Source organism: Anolis carolinensis, chromosome 5 (genome assembly GCF_035594765.1).
Source record: "Anolis carolinensis isolate JA03-04 chromosome 5, rAnoCar3.1.pri, whole genome shotgun sequence".
Taxonomy (NCBI): Eukaryota; Metazoa; Chordata; class Lepidosauria; order Squamata; family Dactyloidae; genus Anolis; species Anolis carolinensis.
This window is the reverse complement of record NC_085845.1, coordinates 147,192,977-147,213,397: the sequence shown is the minus strand read 5'-3', so window position 1 is coordinate 147,213,397 and position 20,421 is coordinate 147,192,977. Positions and strand designations below refer to the sequence as shown.

General features: G+C 38.7%; 1 long non-coding RNA gene across 2 annotated transcripts in view; it reads right to left on the bottom strand.

Moving 5' to 3' along the window:
* The window catches only part of LOC103278903 (uncharacterized), an 89,615-nt gene extending 69,685 nt beyond the window's left edge, over positions 1–19,930 (bottom strand). The window contains exons 1-2 of one of the 2 annotated variants that reach the window (XR_010006723.1): positions 19,477–19,930; positions 6,003–6,091 (exon numbers count right to left, since the gene is read on the bottom strand). This is a non-coding gene — a long non-coding RNA (uncharacterized LOC103278903). Of the gene's footprint in view, positions 1–6,002; positions 6,092–15,649; positions 15,891–19,476 lie in introns of those variants that run through there. The other variant, XR_010006724.1, reaches the window with a different exon arrangement.
* Positions 19,931–20,421: the final 491 nt, after the last annotated feature.

The window sequence follows — 20,421 nt, the reverse complement described above, 5'->3', positions numbered from 1 at the left end:
AAATCAGATTCCCTATTAACTAACGATGGGGACAGCTAAAAAGTCCTCATTCATCAATTTGGGGTAGTGGTAAAGCTTAGGAAGAAACCTGTGATGGTTTTTGTATGAAATAATTTGTACAGTCATTCTGGTATTGACTAAAAACTTTCAGACTATATATGTGGTCTGAAAGGTCTTGGGTTTAAATTATTAATAGCATATACCTTCCTACGCCACAATTTTCACATCTGTTTTCAGCTGGTGGATGTCAGGATCCTAGAGCAGTTTTTAAAAGGAGGTTCTGTCACTCTGTCTGTTTGTAATACATAGGCTCCAAATGTCATTTATCTACATATTGTGCATTGTTGCAGCACACACATCAATGCAAAATAAAATACTTATTTGTTCAAATTCATATTTATCATGGTATCAAATAGAATTACAGCTAATATCATATCAAAGTCCCATTGGGGTTCTATTAGCGATGGCTTTTACAGATGCCATGAAAATGTGAATGTTGAAAACATTTGCAAATGAGTAATATTATAGATATTGGCTACAGTCCCAGAAACAAGTATGCTTGATCCCACTACAATAAACTGAAGTCAAGAGCTGGTGACTAATGACAGACTGCATACTTTCACCCATTTGTACATGTTAAACTACACAGCCCTAAAGAGAATAGACATGCCTAAGGATGCCTTGTAGCACACTCTCAATCATACTGAAATTGGCAGCAAAAAATCATGCTGAACACAACATATTACTCCTCGAAAAACCCTGTAGGAATCCAGTCTCTTGGTCTTACAAGGTAGGACATCCATGTGGAAGTTGAACAAGGAATTAATTAAGTCAGCCTGTGATTCATTGGGAGGTAAAAGCTAGTTAGCAATGAAGCAACAATTACTTAGTTTAAGTAAGAAAGTTCAAATTTAAATTACTAAGAACAGACCATTTCATATTGTTTTCTTTTGATGTTAATGGGTTATGTTTGCCAACAAAAAGACACAGAGTTTGGATCTCTATGAAGAACCAGAGACCAGACATTGGATTTCTTCAAGAGATTCCACCTGAACATCAGGAAGAACTTCCTCACTGTGAGAGCTGTTCGGCAGTGGAACTCTCTCCCCCAGACTGTGGTGGAGGCTCCTTCTTTGGAGGCTTTTAAGCAGAGGCTGGATGGCCATCTGTCGGGGGTGCTTTGAATGCGATTTCCTGCTTCTTAGCAGGGGGTTGGACTGGATGGCCCATGAGGTCTCTTCCAACTCTACTATTCTATGATTCTATGATTCTATATGAGAAAAGGAGAGGGGGAGTACTACCTTAATTATGTTCTTGTTGTTGTTGCTGTTGTTATAATATTTTGCAGAACAATTCAGTTCAAATTGGAATGGATGGCTTAGCAATGTTACCATATGATTTTCCAAATGTAATTTTGAAGTAACTGAACGTTTGAATGTAATGGAAAGATATATCTTCGTAAAAAGTAAAATAAAGGGGAGAACACTGTTATATTAAGACTCCATAATTTCCACATTGGTTGCATCTACACTTTAGAATTAATGCAGTTGGACATCACTTTAACTGCCATGGCTCTACTACAACTCTCATGATTCCATAGCATTGAGTTATGGAAGTTAAAGAGGTGTCAAATTGCATTAATTCTATAGTGTAGCTGTCACCATTATTAGTGCATGTGAAACGTAGTATTGGGTTTGAAACAACTACTTGTAGAATACAAAGGAGCAGCTCGCTCAGTTTTCTTCTGTAAAAATAACGTTTGTATTTCCAGTATTCAAAAGTGGCTGCTCCTACACACTACACATATGAAGGATAATAGGTTTAGTAGGAATATCATCAATCAAGAAATTATCTAGACAATGACACCTCCCTTACTGTGTATAGAATCTTGCAAATAAATATTTTTGATAAAACCTGGTATTTTCTGTCTAGTCAAGTTTGACTTAGCCAGTATTTAGAACACGAAAGGGGAAAACAACTGTTATGTCGTGAAAAGGATTACGTAACAAAATTTCTAGTTACCACACTGCTCTTATTTCCATTCAGTAATTAGAACTTTTTGTACTTAAACCACACTGTACGCAAATGCTCTATGCATGAATCATTTCCTCAATTCATGTGGGGGGTTAAATAAAGAGAGTAATAATATAATCGTCTTGCACAAAGTTAACACTTTCTGTTCCTTTTATGAAATAAATAGGTTTTTACTATAAGGCCTTGCTTCCTATTGCAAGGGGTTTTATTTTGAGAATCGGTTTTACATGCACTTGGAACACTTGAGCAAATTAATCTATATCGTTTTAAAAAACATGCATGTTTGTCTACCGCAGTGCGCAACACATACACAAAAAATTCTTCTGCTGAGTTAAAGGACAACAATCTTAAAAGCTAAACTTATTTTATGAGAATCACATATAGCAATTCTACACAGTTGTTGCTTTTAAAAAAAACAAACTTCTAACTTAATCAAGTTGCTGTTTGCTTTATTGTTCCCAAATTGGCAGGCTTTTAACAAAATATACAGTCAACCCTCCACATATGCTGAAGTTAGGGATACAGAAGTTTCCTGAAAGTGAAAAACCATGAATAATGAAATTGCTTTTTCTTTTACCGGGGAAAACATCCCTTTAATAATGTTTAAGGCCCATTCTACACTGCCGTATAATCCAGTTCAAAGTAGATAATCTGGATTTTATATGGCAGTGTAGAAAGAGGCCTAAATCTTCCAGCATAACTCTAAAATTACATTTCCCTAGAAGCTGAACATAGATTTGTACAGGACATGGAGGTTCCTAGTTTTCTCTCTAGAAATCTCTAGATCCCCCCACTATGACCAGAGGAAGTTGACCATACAGTCACATGAAGGATCTAGAGACTCCTAGAGAGAACATTTAATGAAATCCACGAATAATCAAATCCATAAAAGTTAAAACCGCAAATGTGGAGGGACGACTATCATAGAAAAGAAACCAAGTAATATTGGAACACTTAAGTGTCCTACTGCAAACTCTTATTATAAGAGAGCTTTTGATCTCTCTATAATTACAAGATACTCTTCCCAAAGCAAACCCCAACCTTTTTATTTTCTCGTGTGCCCGCTACATTTTTCCTTCCAAACAGGGGACTATAACAGAAGTCAAAAGGAGGCAGGCACACAAAATTAATAGGTAAGGTGATCAGTATTTTTAAAAAAACACAGGCTATTCTATATGAAAAACAGGTACTAATGCTGTTAACTGCGTGAAGCTTTACCAGGAAGATACACATTCCTATATACAAAACAGGAGCTTTAAGCAGAGTCACATCTTATACTGCTGCTGCACTCCAAAATCTTAGAAACTGGTAGGAGACCCATCCATTTTTTCTTGTTGAAACAATGCTACTTTGGTACAGAATTCCAATGCAATGAACTCTGTTTTTAACTAACAATTTTCCATGGATATCCCAACATAATTAAGCACCATTGCTCAATATGGAAAGAAGAAAGTGACATCTGACTAACATAAAACATGTATAAACAATGTGAATGGATACCACACCCTTCTGAGTCAGGTGGAATTTGTAATCTATTCAATCCTGTTTTATAGTCATGTGATTCTGTACAGTAATTTTCAATTGGTTTATCTGATAACCAAGAACTGGACTACATCCACTTCATTTTACAATGCACCTGGAAATGATCGTGGAATTAGGCCCAGTGATGTGTTTGCTTCATGAGTAAAGTTTTGCAAGGTGACAAGAATATGTTAGATGTGAGAGGTGTGTGCCTCAATCCCTAAAGTAGCCTGTATTATTTTTAGTTTTGAAAGAAACCATCATTTTATCTTTTTCCTTAGGCAGCAAACTAGGGCCCCACCTACATTGCCATATAATGCAGTTTGAAGCTGCATTATATGGTCAATGCAGACTCATATAATGTAGTTTAACACATTATATTGCCATGTAAAATAGGCTAACTTGCCCAAGTTCTGCAAATAATGAAATCCCCCAAATTTTAACTTTTAGAAAATTAGACATAGGTTTGGGGTACTTAAATATTAAAGAAAAGGAACCATGGAAACCTAAGAGTTGTAGTTTGGTGGGGCACCAGCACTCTTTAGCAGAGAAGAAAAAACAATAACTCCCATTAATCCAAAGCATCGAGTCATGGCAGTTTAAACAGTGTAAAACTGCATTAATTCTATAGCCTATGTACGCATAATTATGTTCTGTCTCCTATTCTTCTTGAACAGTTTTGTTTAATCTAAACAAAAAGGCATATATAGGTTTAGCATGCTTTCTTCAGTAAATACTTCAGTACCATATTGTGAAGACAGCTGGACTCAGCATCTCTCTCCCAATTTTACAGAAGATTTCATTTTAAATATCTGGTATTGATCAGGGTTTGAGAAAGATCCCTTTTGGGATGACAGCTCCAAAAATCACCCAGATGGCATGTCCATTTACAATTTGGGAAGCAATAGCCCTAGAAACTAACCTGCTTGAACTCTGGGGACAAATTACAGGATTTGTGAAATGGAGCAATCTCTAGTCTAAATTAGGGAGCAGCCACAGAATCAGCCAGATGCAGGTATAAAGGAAGGCCAGTGTGTTCCAGAGAACATGATCTTCTGGGATATACAGCTTATAATCAAATGAGCCTGTCTGCCCTCTCAGACTGCTCAAATTCCCAAGACATCAAAGTCAAAAGGAAATACTTAACCAGTGATGTAATCAATTACAATACATTTTTTTCCAAACTACTAAATGAGTATGAACAGACTTTTATGAGTCTTTGTTCTCATGTCTTTGTTATATTCCTGACATTGTCCTGACTGCATTTTTTAAAGTTCTGGTATTCAAAAGGGGAGGGCAGTACACAAGTTTTTGCTCACTGCTTTAGGGAAGCCCACAACTTTCCTAACCCAAAACACCCTAAGAACTTTCATATGTTACTGTTTGGGCTACAGCTCCAAAATTGTCCTAGCCAGCCCGGCAATTGGCCAAGATGACAGGCTGAAAGATTCAAGGAGTTCTGGAAGTCCTGTTTGGGGAATTATTCAGAACCAGAGGATTCTGGGTTCCTAACAAGCTCTGGACCACTCACCTAACTGCCAGTATTACCTGTCTTTAAGCAGCAGATAACTTTGTTTTTTAAAAAAGAAAATTACTCTTGTTCTGTTCTACTGTCCTTTTATAAAACCCCAAAGAATGACAAATCCGGGGATAGAGATTCATATTCACTGCCCATCTCAAAGTCAACAGTGTCTTTCCTCTTAGATATGCTATTCCCATCACATAGCCCTGTATAAGACACAAGTGACAGATATTCATCTTGGGGCACATCTACACTGACCACTTAAGATGAGTGAAGCCAGTAGAGAAGAAAACTACAGTGTTCCCTCACTACTTCACGGTTCACTTTTTTGATTCACCATTTTGCGGTTTTTCAATAAACTCTAAAAGAATATTATAAATCATACAAATTTACAATTTACAGCCTAAGGAAGGAGAAGCTGAAGGGAGAGAAAAGGAGCCAAAGCGGCAACGGGAGGAGAAGGAGGCGATTTATCAACACACAATTGGTTAATAAAGACTTAAAATAGTGTGTAACTACTAAAATAATATATAAATATTAAAATAAATATAGTGTCCCTACTTCGCGGATTTTCACTTATTGCGGGTGATCCTGGAACGCAACCCCCGCGATGAGGGAACACTGTATTTCAATATGGGAAAAATTATACATGAAGTGCAGAAACTGGATTAAAAGCTGAGTAGAGGTCAGCTCTGAACTAGTTCCAGCATCGACAATATCCACAGTTTCATGGCTGTGCATGATTTTTTTTACAACTCCCTTGCTTTAATGAGAATGTGTTGAGCGTTGGAGCACCTTAGTTGGTTTATGCAATGTGCTTTACACCTAAGCACACTTTTGCACATTACTGGCTATCTTATGGAGTATCCGATTTTGCTTATCCTGGTTTAAAGTCCTTCATTCGCATTGTTGCGTGCATTCTTACCATGCGCCATTTAACCACCAACATTTTCAAGCTGCTTTCAGTCCACGTTAAGGTGTGCCCTTGCATAACATACCTCATTCCAGAAGTGCCTGGAATAAAAGAGAAACACTATAAATATTTTCAAATAAGAGTGCAAATATTTTCAAATAAAAGTGCAAAGCTTTACCCTCACAGACAGTCACTGTTGTTTATTTGCTACTGGCATTGAATGCTTGCAATTTTTGTTATACTTTGGAAACCACCTTGAGTCCCTCCAGGGAGAGGGCAGGGTACTATTATTATTATTATTATTATTATTATTATTATTATTATTATTATTATTATTATTACCTTATGCTCACCATATCACTTCTGCACACCACTGATAGTGACTGACACAAGGCTAAACTCAATATCCCAGATGCACAAAGTTTGCCTATCGATTTCTGGGCTCTTGCTGTGCCCTGGTTCCAAAAGACCTGATTAACAGATGCTGCTCAGACACTACACGAAAACACAGCCCTGTGCCAGAAAGTTACTTTTAAGATGAATGAATGTAATGACATTTAAAAGCCTTCCACAACTGAGAGTGGTAGGATGCAGCCTACCTACAGATCATTTCAACACATCATCATATTAATTTCTCTGGAAAGCAATATTCCATTCTCTTGTTAATCCAATATAAATTGTATAGTATTTCTGCAGTTATGTTTTCAGTTTTGATACTCAAATGATCACTATTCCTCTAACAAATACAAAAACGTTATAATCCATTTTTTAACTTTTTAAATTTTCTCATCTCTTATTTATCTTAGTGTGTTTCATGTACTTATTTATTTGTACTTTACCTAAAAGTACTTTTCATAAACATGTACTGAATTTCTTTTTTGTAATTCTCAAGCACAAATGTGATGGTGATGATCATGGCCCCTTCTACACTGCCATGTAACCCAGATTATTGAAACAGATAATCCATATTATCTGCTTTGAACTGGATTATACTGCCATGAGTCTACACTGTCATATAATCTGGTTCAAAGCAAATAATCTGGATTTTATATGGCAGTGTAGAAGGTGCCAAGGATGATAGCAACTGCAACAAGAGGAAGAAGAAGAATACTCTTTGTCACTCTGACTTAGTAGAAGGCGAAGGGTTTAATATTCATGGAAAATGCATCAATGATGACACAGGGCTGCAATGAAAAAACTATTTTTCAATATTGTAGCGGTTTTAAAGGTATTTTTGGTTCAAACTTTTGAAAACAAAATAAAATGTGACAGCAACACAGTTGATTGGCAAATTCAATTTTTAATCAATTCGGTTGTTACTCAGTTTTGATTAAGTGTAGACACTGATGTTTCAGTGCAATTTCAATTAGTGCCTTTCAGTGGATTTTTGTTTCATATCAATGAATTATATTGTTTTGAAAATCTATTAGAAGATTTTAACCACTTCCATGCTATTCCTGTCTTGTCTGTTCTTAATAACAAAATAAAAACGTCACAGTAAATTGTGGAAAAAATCTGTATGTAGTGGAGGAAATCTGAGATGATTTTAGAATGCCAAATTCTTACTAAACTGTACACATTTTGAAAAGATTGTATGGCTAACTGTCAGTTTTGCAGGAAGTGTAATAAAGATGTTTTACATACAGTAGAGTCTCACTTATCCAACATAAATGGGCCGGCAGAATGTTAGATAAGCAAATATGTTGGATAATAAGGAGGCATTAAGGAATAGCCTATTAAACGTCAAATTAGGTTATGATTTTACAAATGAAGCACCAAAACATCATGTTAGACAACAAATTTGGCAGAAAAAGTAGTTCAATATGCAGTAATGCTTTGTAGTATTTATTGTATTTATTAATTTAGCACCAAAATATCACGATATATTGAAAACATTGACAACAAAAATGCGTTGGATAATCCAGAATGTTGGATAAGCGAGTGTTGGATAAGTGAGACTCTACTGTAATTATGTTGCAACAAATCACTCTGACCTAGAGGTCATGAGTTCGAGGCCAGCTCGGAGCCCCGCATTTGTCTTGTCTTTGTTCTATGTTAAGGCATTGAATGTTTGCCTTATATGTGTAATGTGATCCGCCCTGAGTCCCCTTCGGGGTGAGAAGGGCAGAATATAAATACTGTAAATAAATAAATAAATAAATAAATAAATATTTTTCAAAAGGTATGATCAAAATGTATTTTTCACCACCATCAAATATTATACTTTGCTCCTGTCTGTTGAAGCAAAGTGAATTGGTTAAAATATCACTTTCCTATTGATCTTCATTTAACTAGAGAAAACAGAAGATTAGGTTCATATTCATACTGTAAATGTAAAATATAAATTAAAATTCGGCCTCATGAACTAGAGCTTATACAGATATATACTTACCAACTGTACCATTATTCCCTACATAACTATAATTCGAATTCAGTATTTCCAGTTTTGCAAGGATAGAGCAGCTGATCCTCACAGTAAGTGAGGTAATGTAGGGTCAAATTTTGTATAATTTACATCTAGTTGTGTGAGCATTTCCTCCCTGGCATTTTCCTCTTAAAACAAAAACAAACAAATATAGCCTCAAAGTCTTTAGGTTTCAGAAGAATAGAGAGAGGGCAAGTTGTGGTTGACTCTTTGTTCATAGATAATGCTAAAGAATGATGACTACTAGAAAGTATGTTATCAAGGACATACACTTGTGGCTCGGTTTTTTGCAGTTTCATTCTCATGTATTTAGCATGCAATGATCAACCCCAGCATGCCTCTTTTTTTACTCTAAACAAGTTATGTTAGATTTCTTCTGTGAAGTTCAGTTCAGCGAATAAGTTTCTGCTGAGTAAGACACTGGGTGGAGACCAAGTTTTGAAGCCAAAGCATGACATAGCAACTTGTAGATACAGTAGTACTGTAGCTCTTTCATGAAATGAAGCTTATGTTGCTAACTGATGTGTATTATATTGCTACTAAAACCCCACAAAAGCTTAATATTGGTCTCATACTCAGAGCCGGCCCTAGGTAGTTTTCAAGTGTAGGCGAACAGAATTTTGGCGCCCCCCCCCCCCAACCAATCACTGAAAAATAAAAGCGTTGGATAAGCGAAAATGTTGGATAATAAGGAAAGATAAAGGAAAAGCCTATTAAACATCAAATTACATTATGATTTTACAAATTAAGCACCAAAACATCATGTTTTACAACAAATCAATAGAAAAAGCAGTTCAATACATGGTTTATGTTATGTAGGAATTACTATATTTGCAAATTTAGCACTAAACATTGAACAGGGATATAGGGCAGTGTGGACTTAGATAACCCAGATAGCCCTCAGTATTGAAAAAAACCCCTCTAAAATCAGGACAATAAATAAAGAACAACACTCTGAAAACAGAAGAAACCCAGACAGTAAACAATCAGGGACAGCTAACTCCTCCCAAAAAAGATTCTCCCAGGCAAGAAGAAGCCAGGCCTTGAAGCCACAGGGCCATTAAATGCTAATCAAGGTGATTAATTACAACATTCACACCTGCTTCAAAGAAAAGTTCTTTCTCCCATCCTGGACCTTCTACAGATATATAAACCCCACATACCTAGCTTCCAAGTTCCCACAGACCTCACAATCTCTGAAGGCCCCAAAAGTGGGCTCGCGTGGTGCGAAGGTGGGTCCGCGCTGGCCGAAAGGGGAGGCAGAGGGAGGCCCAGCACGGCCGCCGGGAGGCCCAGCGTGGCCGCCGGGAGGCCCGAAAGAGAAGGAGGTGGAGAGCGGTGCCCTCCTCCCAGGACAATGGCGCCCACGGGATGATGGCGCCACAGGCAAGTGCCTAGTTCGCCTTATGGTTGGACCGCCTCTGCTCATACTCAGTATAAGTCATGATACCAGAAACTGTCTTTCTGTGGCAAGATCTCTTGACAGGAGTCTAAGTGGTAGTTAAGAACACCAAGGACAAGCAGAAGTCTCAGGGCCCTTTCAGACAGCCTCATAATCTGGTACAAAAAAGTGAGTTTAAAAATTGTGGTACCTTAAAGAGAGTTCACACACTGAACTGTCAGTCCTGGTAAATGCTCCCTCGACATCCTGACAGGTTTGGTAGAAGCAGATTTTAGAAATCTGTAAGATGAACATGGGACATCCACTGGAAATTTTATTTTAGTTTTTTTTTAAAAATTAACGCTCCAAGATGCACTGGACTTCATAAGCGCTGATGCAGATATGAATGTGCGCACAAGCAGAATTCTTGTCATTATCTCTCCTCGCCTTCCTTCTGCCTTTACATTTGCCTTCTTGAACCCCGCTTCCCTTTGGAGCCATGCTGGTGCCCACTGTGTAAAGTCAAGCTCTGTTTAATTTCATAAACCTAAGAATAAAGGAATGCTTGCAGAGTTCTCATGGGAATTGTTTTTCATTCATCCTTCCATGTAGCCACCTTTGTGTCCTTGGTTCCATTTGTTAACAGCCCTCATCAGCTGTTTTGAGATTTTAAAATGCACAAATGCACTGGAGCAGTCCATACCAGAATATAGCCATAAAGTCATATGTTTTTCTTGACTGCAGGGACAGTGATGCAAATATGCACATTTTTCAGCCGAAATTGGATTTTAAGCACACCTTTTTAACCCATGTTTTTCAGCCATTAATACAATCCAGCACGGATTTTCAGCAAATGCCATCTAGACAAACCCCTCCCTTTTATTCTGCTTTCTTCCTCATTTTAGGGCCCGTGTATATGGGCCTTTACCAAGACTTTACATGTAAAAAGACTATTTTAAAAAATCAAAAGCATAGTAGAAAGTTAATGCAGTATCTTCCAAGCTATGGCTGTATTGAGGTGGTAAGTCTTTGAATCTAAACCAATAATTGATTAATTTTATATTAGAAAGGTTATATATTTATTTTTAAATGTCCAGCAACACATTGTTCAAGCTTAGTTAGTTCTTTGCAGTTACTGCTTTGAGTGGTGTACTATCAATAGGAAAACCAGTTTGGTTTAGTAGAATAAGGGAAACTCAGTTTCTAGTTTACTGAAGGCCTTAATCTGCTTACAATTTTCTTGCCAAACCTACCTTACAGAGTTATGGAGATTATTTGCTCCATTCCCACAGTGCCAAAATGTCACTGCATGATCAATCCTTTCAAATTATACTGAAAAATATCACTTCTACTCAGTGGATTACATAACTCACAGTTGAAGTGGTATATATGCTTGTCTGATAGCAAAGAAAGAAACAAAAAAGAGTATCATTAAAAAGTCAGCAAGGCAAAAAGCAGCAATGGGTTTTTCTCAAGAAAGAACTGAACATATGGAAGTGCAAGGAATTCATTTAAACCTTGCCTTTTACCAATATTCTAAAAATGTGACTAACTCACATGGAGTTCAATGACTTAGTAGGCATTAGGCAAACATAGCTATTAATTCTGGGAAAATACCTGCTTTATATGACATCTGGGATGTATCAGCGCGTGACTGGCATTTACCTAGGGAAACTGTAAAGCGGGGAATCTCTACTTTCACTCAGGTTATATAATTAATGAATATATCTCCATTTACATGCTACTATACTTTCACAAATCTTGTCTTTACTCTTCTGCAAAAACACATACCGTAGGTGGCCTCAACACAGCTTTTATCAGTCCTTCCCCTATACAGTAATTAAAATTACACCCCAAGTTTATCCTTCCAAAGACCAGAGCTTTGTCCAGAAGGTGTTTCTTCTTCTGAGTTATGCTTATGACAATTTACGCAAGTAAAAGCAAGCAGGTCAACCTGACCAGATTTATATAAAACAGAGTAATCAGTATAAATTACTGGGGCCTGAGAAAGGCAAGATACTGGCCCACTGTTAACACTGTGTTCCACAAATAATATTTGTACTCACTCACCTACTTAGACAAGATGGCTTTTATTCTTCTGTGGTAAAAATGATGAGTTGTGGTTATATGTTATGGTTTTACATATTTGTTTGTCCTACTTCCTGAACCAAGTTTGCTATTTTACTTATCGTTATTTATACAAATCCTAAATATGCTTAACCCCGCAGAGCCTCTAACCCAACCTCTCACTTGTGAAAAGGCTCTTGAAAAGAGTTCTCTAAAGAAATCAGGCTGAAAGGCACATTGAACCCTAGAAGAATCTGGTCTTTGTGCCTTTTCCATGCAGCTATCCCACCATTACGAAACTAGCCCTAACATCAGGAAAAGTGAAGTGTTGGTCTGCAGTGTCATGAAGAGGAGGAAATAATATGCTATTATTTTTACTCCCCAAAAAGGGGGCCGGCCTTTCTTGAATACTATACAGTTTGACTTTTCATGCCTAAATACCTTTTCCCTCCACCCCTTTAGATAACAAAATATCTTCAACCATCATTTGCTACACATTGGAAGAAAACATTTAATTGGATAAATTGTTTTTGAGAGAAAGCCACCCAGTCCAGTTTAAGCACCAATTGTACTATTTAAAGTATATTTGCCATTTATGAAGAAGTCTTTTATCTGCAGCTATGCTGCATTTTATTGAGAATTTTAATTAATACTTTAATGCTGTTTTAAATATATCTGTTCTATGTTATGATATTAACATTGTTTACAATTGGTATGTGTTTTACTGCATTTTGTGTTATGTGTTTTACGATGTTTTAACTGTATTTGTATATTTCATTGCACAACCACATGCTTGTATACCACCCGAGTCCCTTTTGGGAGATTATTATGATTATTAGTCTGAGTTATAAAGTAGAAAAATAGAAGAATCAGAGACCCCCATCTATACCCCCATACAATACGGTTTGAAACTAATATAATGCAGTTCAGTCCAGTTAAACTGCATTATATGGCAGTGTGTTGTTGTTTATTCAGTCGCTTCCGACTCTTTGTGATCTCATGGAACAGCCCATGCCAAAGCTCCCTGTCGTCCGTCTTCTAATTTCCTGGCTGCAGTTGCATCTGCAGTAATACAAGGTCAGTCACTGCTTCCATGTTTTCTCCCTCTATTCGCCAGTTAACAAGCGGTCTGGTTGCCATAATCTTGGTTTTCTTGACGTTTAACTGCAACCCAGCTTTTGCACTTTCTTCTTTCACCTTAGTTATAAGACTCCTCAGATCCTCCTCGCTTTCAGTCATCAAAGTAGTATCATCTGCATACCTAAGGTTGTTAATGTTTCTTCCAGCAATTTTAACTCCAGCCATGGATTCATCCAAGCCCTGCACATTGCATGATGTGTTCTGCATAAAAGTTGAATAGCTAGGGTGAAAGTATACAGCTCTGCAGTACTCCTTTCCCAATTATGAACCAGTCTGTTGTTCCGTGGTCTGTTCTTACTGTTGCTACTTGGTCATTCTAAAGCCTTTGACTGTGTGGATCATAATAAAATGTGGCAAGTTCTTGATGGTATGGGGATACCAAGTCACCTTGTCTGTCTCCTGAGAAATCTGTATAACAACCAAGTAGCAACAGTAAGAACAGACCACAGAATAACAGACTGGTTCATGATTGGGAAAGAATAGTCAATAAAACAGAAATAGATGTTTTTCTGAAACTCCCAACCTTCCTCCATTATCCAGCGGATATTGGCAATTTGGTCTCTGCCTTTTCTAAACCCAGCTTGTACATCTGGAAACTTTCTCTCCATGTATTGTTGGAGTCTACCTTACAGGATCTTGAGCATTACCTTACTAGCATGTGAAATAAGTGCTACTGTACGAAAGTTTGAGCATTCTTTAGCATTTCCCTTTTTGGTATGGGGATATAAATTGATTTTTTCCAATCTGATGGCCATTATTTTGTTTTCCATATTTGCTGGCATATGGCATGCCAGCATCATCTTTCAAGATTTTAAACAGTTCAGCTGTGATCCTGACGTCTCCTGCTGCCTTGTTATTAGCAATGATTCTTAAGGTCCTTTCAACATTACTCCTCAGGATGTCTGGTTCTAATTCACTCACACCATCAAAGCTATCCTCAATATTGTTATCTTTCCTGTACAGATCTTCTGTATAATCTCACCACCTTCTCTTGATCTCTTCAGCTTCTGTTAGGTCCCTGCTATCTTTGTTTTTGATCATACCCATTTTTGCCTGATTTATGGCATTGTAGATGGGGCCAAGGTCAAAAGTTTGGTGTACCAACTCCACCCAAACTTTGTGGTGGCGCAATGGGTTACTTTTCTGCCAGCTGGACTGCAGTTGGGTTGCAGACCTGAAGGTTGCCAGCTCAAATCCATGAGATGGGGTGAGCTCCCATTTGTCAGCTCTAGCTTTCAGGAACATGAGAAAAGCCGCCCAGCAGGATGGTAATATATCTGGGCATCCCCTGGGCAACGTCTCTGTAGACACCTAATTCTTTCACACCAGAAGCAACTTGCAGTACATACTCAAGTCGCTTCTGATACGAAAAAAGAAGCCCTGAGTAGCCTTTACAGATAAAGCATTCCTTATCCAGTGACACCTTTATATTGTGATGGCTTGATGTACAGAAAAAGAAATACTAACAATACTGTGTGTAAAATTGCCACCAGGATAAGTGCATAAGGAGTACAGGCAGTCCCTGAGTTACAAGCACCTGACTTACAAACAACTCATAGTTAAGAATGGGGTGAGACAACAGGAAGCGAGGGAAATCCACCCCTAGGAAGGGAAATTCACTCCTGGAAGTGATCATGTCTTCACTGAAGCTTTATCACCAATCCTTGTTTCCATAAGAATCCACATTTTTCAAAATCCAACTATTACAGGGACAAAAAGTGAAGGGAAATCTTCTGAACAGGGGCACAGCCATCAAAACAAACATTACAGGGGTGTTAACCCTTCCCTGTGGTATTCAAAGGTCTCTCTCCCCCTCTCCCCCCCCCCCCCCACGCTCTCTCTCTCTCTATATATATATCTGGAGTTACATATTCAAAATATATCTGTACCAACTTACATACAAATTAAACTTCAGAACAAACCAGAAGAACCTATTTTGGGTTGCTATGAGTTTTCCAGGCTGTATGACCATGTTCCAGAAGCATTATCTACTAATGTTTCACCCACATCTATGGCAGGTATCCTCAGAGGTTATGAGGTCTGTTGGAAACTACGAAAGTGGGGTTTATATATCTCTGGAAGGTCCAGGGTGGGAGAAACATCTCTTGTCTGTTGGAAGCCAGTGTGAATGTTGCAATTAATCACCTTGATTGGCATTTAAAAGCCTTGCAGCTTCAAAGCCTGGCTGATTCCTGCCTGGGGGAATTCTTTGTTGGAAGGTGTTAGCTGGCCCTGATTGTTTCCTGTCTAGAATTCCCGTTTTGTTCTTTATTTACTGTCCTGATTTTAGAGTTTTAGATTTTGTTAATTTTCATGGTTTCCTCTTTTCTGTTGAAATTGTCCACACGCTTGTGGATTTCAGTGGCTTTTCTGTGTAGTCTGACATGGTGGTCCAGCAAGTGGGGATGATGTGGAATGATGTCCAGGGTGGGAGAAAGAACTCTTGTCTGCTGGAGGCCAGTGTGAATGTTGTAATTGGCCACCTTGACTGGCACTTAATGGCACTGCATCTTCAAAGCCTGGCTGCTTCCTGCCGCTATATTGTTATAATCTATTAACAATCCCATGACTGAAAGGATGTTCCCAATATTATGATTCAGAGTCATCATGCCTAAAGACAGGATTTTTTTAAAAAATTAAAAGTACCATAGTTTTACAATGGATGATGTTATCAAGAAGAAATGGGAAGGTCGGGAAAAAGAATCTCCATGATTTCCACCGGAAATTGGAAAAGGCGTGGCCCTCCCTGTGTAAACAAAACACTGGGCGCCTGGTGGGGCCTCTTGAAACAATTGCCTCCACAATTGAACAGAGGTGACGAAACCTCCCACGTGACCCCGTTCGGGCGGGAGGGGACGGGAGTGGGGAGGGAGCGCGCGCCGCAACCGTTGGGGAAGCCGCGGCGGCCGGAGTGGAAAATTCCAACTCTTGGCACTGTATGCGCATGCGCGGCGCTCCCTTATCGCTTCTTTCTATCTGGAACATTCTGGCGGGGGGAGGGAGGAGGAGGTGGAAATGGGCACTTCCGGCGCGGCGGGCAAAGAAGAGGAAAATTTGATACTGTCGTCTTCACAGTATGGGGAATTCCCGTGCCATGAACGCGGAATTCGAATTTATCGTGGCCAAGCGGGGATTCGAATCCTGTCGCTTTGGGTCTCCATCCAAACGCTCAAACTGCTACACTGCGGCAGCTCTAGGGAAGGTTCCCCCTTCTGAGGAAACAATACCTTGAAGTAGAGCTACATCCGGGATATTCTAATCTAACAAGGAACAACCCCTCCCACCTCTCCAGGGATGCCTTTCAAGGAGCGGGAAATTTCCCTCAGGACGAACGGAGGGCGCTTTAAATGACGAGGATTGCGAGGAAAGGGCGGGCTAAGTGTCTCACCCCGAAACTGAGGAAGAAGCCCAGCTTTCAGGGGTGTCTCCTCCCATTGGTTTCCCCTCAACAGGAGAGTGTCCCTAAATGATTCCTTTCCCATTCATCCATGCAAAAAAAGCATATTTCCCAGACGTGAGAGCATTACCAAGAAGCATACATTATTTAAGGGCAGCTGTGGGTGCATCTCTACTGGAGAATAGATGCAGTTTGAGACCACTTGGGACTGCCATGGCTCAATGCTGTGGGATTATGGGATGTGTAGTTTTCTCTGGCAAAGGGGGTTTGTCCCTCACAAAACTACAGATACCATCATTCCATAACATTGAGCCCAGGGCAGTGAAAGTGATGCCAACCTGCATTCTATTGAGATGCACTATTGAGGGCCCTTCCATACGCCCTATATCCCAGAATCTGATCCCAGGTTGTTGCTGTGAGTTTTCCGAACCATATGGCCATGTTCCAGGAGCATTCTCTCCTGACGTTTCACCCACATCTATGGCAGGCATTCTCTCCTGACGTTTCACCCACATCTATGGCAGGCATCCTCAGAGGCTGTGAGGTCTGTTGAAAACTAGGCAAGTGGGGTTTCTATACCTGTGGAAAGTCCAGGTTGGGAGAAATATCTCTTGTCTGTTTGAAGCAAGTGTGAATGTTGCAATTGATCACCTTGATTAGCATTTAATGGCCTTGCAGATTCAAAACCTGGCTGTTTCCTGCCTGAGGGAATTATTTGCAAACACAGAAATGTTGGGCCACTCTTAACAACCACGTCAGGCTACACAGAGAAGCCATTGAAATCCACAAGCATGTGGAAAATTTCAACAGGAAAGTGAACAAAATCTACCAGTATTTAAAAAAATTCTAAAATTAGGACAGTAAATAAAAAACAACACTAAAAAAAACAGGGGAATTCCAGAGCAGAAACAATCAGGGCCAGCTAAAACCTCCCAACAAAGGATTCTCCCATGCAGGAAGCAGTCAGGCTTTGAATCTGCAAGGCTATTCAGTGCTAATCAAGCTGGCCAATTGTCACATTCACACTTCCCTCAAGCAGACAAGAGGTCTTTCTCCCACCCTGGACATTCCACAGATATATAAACACCACTTGCCTAGTTTCCTCAGACCTCACAACCTCTGAGGATTCCTGCCATAGATGTGGGCAAAATGTCAGGAGAGAATGCTTCTGTAACATGGCCATACAGCCTGGAAAACTCACAGCAACCCTGCATTAATTCTGTTGAGATGTACTTTAAGCTTTCTCAGGGCACTTCCAGACAGGACCTATATCCCAGGATCTGATCTCAAATTTTCTCTTTATCTCACATTATCTGGCTATGCAGGCTCATATAATCCAGTTTAAAGTAGAAAACCTGGGATCAGATCCTGAGATATAGCACTGTCTGGAAGGGCCCCTCATAATAGAGATGCAGAAGCACATTTAAAAAAAAAAAATAAACCTTTAGGGGATAATATTCTGAGTGAGGAGGGACAAGGACTGAGGGTCCTTCCGGACAGGTCCTGTATACCAGGATCTGATGCCAGGTTTTAAACTGGATTATATGAGTCTGCACTGCCAGATAATCAGATAAACAGAAAACTTGGTATCATATCCTGGGATATAGGGCCTGTGTAGAAGGGCCCTGAGTTTCCTCCAAATCCACTGACACCGTCCTTTGTTCAAGAATGGTGTTATTTTGTTACTCAACCCACAAAGAGTTCACAATTAGAATGTAGAAAAATTCCACATGTACTGCTATAACAGGCAGGAAGGAGAAATGTCACGGTTCTATGCAAATCTTTACGAGTTATAAATACCAAATGGTTTTCTAAGTAAACTGTTGGATTACTACTTTGAGAGATGAAAAGTTCACAACCTGTTCAGCCAGTTCAACTTTCCTGGACACACGGTAAGATATTTACAGGTTGTAGCCATTGAACAAGGAAGGCTTAAAAAAGAGAAATTGCTGGTTTTAATTATAATAATAATAAAACTTTATTTATAATCCAATAAGGATTAATGGTGACTTACTATTATGTGCACAAATTCCATTATCAAGGTATGAAGAAAAACTATAGCTTCATGACACTTTGCATATATTAGTAAGAGTCCTCAATACTGTATAGATGCCATTTGAATCTTCTCAGAGAAAGTTCTGAACTCTGGGGAATTGATTTTTGGGAATATTGATCTCTTACACATCGCTAGCCAATGCAGAGGTATGAACGACCTGTAACACCCTGCATAGCTCTTTGAACATTGACAGTCTATCTCACTCCACTGTAGGAGCATCCACACACTGTAGAATGAATGCAGTTGGAATCACTTTAATTGCCTTGGCTCAATCGTATGGAATCTTGGGAGTTGTAGTTTGGTGGGGGACCAACACTCTTTGAAAGAAAAGGCTAAAAACCTTGTGAAACTACATGATTTCATAATCTTGAGCCATAGAAGTTATTAATCCTATAGTGTAGATGTACCCATTGTGCCTGATGCCTTAATACTACTTAAGATGCATCTACATTGTAGGATTAATGCAGTTTGACATCACTTTGAGTCTATGGAATCCTGAAAGTGTAATTTTACAAGATCTTTAGCTGGTGCCTCACCAAAGTACAGTTGCCATAATTCCATAACATTGAGCCATGGCAGCTAAAGTGATGTCAAACTACTATCATTTTAGTGTAGATGCACTCTCAGTTAAAAGTGAAGAAAGCTCTGTCATTTGTCCCTTTTTCTTCTGCATTCTTCTATCTTTTTCATGAAGCATCCATTAAGGCTGAGCCATTCTAAAGAATAATCACAGAAAAAAATCTCTTTTTTCAAAACAGAAAATTAGTAGAAACCAGATAAAATATTTATTGCTTATTTTCACAATAGAAGCTTAAATTCTTATTATCACAATTATTTGGCTTTCCTCTCCCCAAACCCCCACATACAACTTCAGGAGACTCACTTCATTAAAAAGGAATATAACACATTGAAAATTGAATGAAATATTGATTTGGACATTGCTTTCAAACAGTATCCATAATCAATCTAGAAAGGCATGACATCACATTTTATAAATATAATAATAAGTGAGCAACTCACATGAAAGGGATAAGTCAGGGCAACTGATGCTCTTTTCCTCTTAGAGATTTTGCTATCATCATCATGAGATGAACTGGAACTTTTTTACTATTATGGTTAATCATAATACAGAAGGATCCTGAGTAACATTGATTCCTCACTGCTAAAATCTAATATGCAGAATTATCAGTGTTAGAGCAACATTTTGATTATAAAAAGGGCAAGAGCCAATAATTTTTGCAATATTTACAGTTACGTTCTTCAGATGTAGGTTTACCAACGTGGAACTCTTATCTTTGGCAACATCTTCATCCAGATATTCTGTCCCTGATGTCACAGCTAGAATAAATATTGTAAAACCACTAGTTTTATCATGCAATCTTCCCAAACCTTGATAAATGTCAGGAGATATTGCAGAAACATAGTCTCTGTGTCACTGTGGTATGACTTCAAGTCATTTCTGGCCTATGTTGACCAAAGGGGGTCTTGTTGGCAAGATTTGCCTTCGTCTGAGGCTGAGAGAGTGTGATTTATCCAAGATTACTCAATGGGCTTTCTTGGCTCAGCAGGGGTAACTAAAACATTTGTGATGAGTCTTTCTTTTCTAGATTTGTTCAGATGTGGGATCGTTTTTGCCTTCCTCTGAAGCTGAGAGAGTGAGACTTGTCCAAGATAACGCAGTGGATTTCCACGGCTGAGCAGAACTTCAGAGTCATACTACAATGCCCAAAGTACTATACTACGCTGACTCTCATAGGCTATATAATTATCCGTATACATTGTTTTTATGTTGTCTGTTCACAAATATTGAAAACAATAGCATGTACTGAATAAATGCTATAATTAGATCCAAGGATATTTATACCTCCATACAATTCTTCTTGCATGCCATTTTAAGGCAGCCATAAGGTTTTGTTCCTTAACACCTAGCCTGAAAGTCCTATAGAATTCAAAATCTTTTCGCAC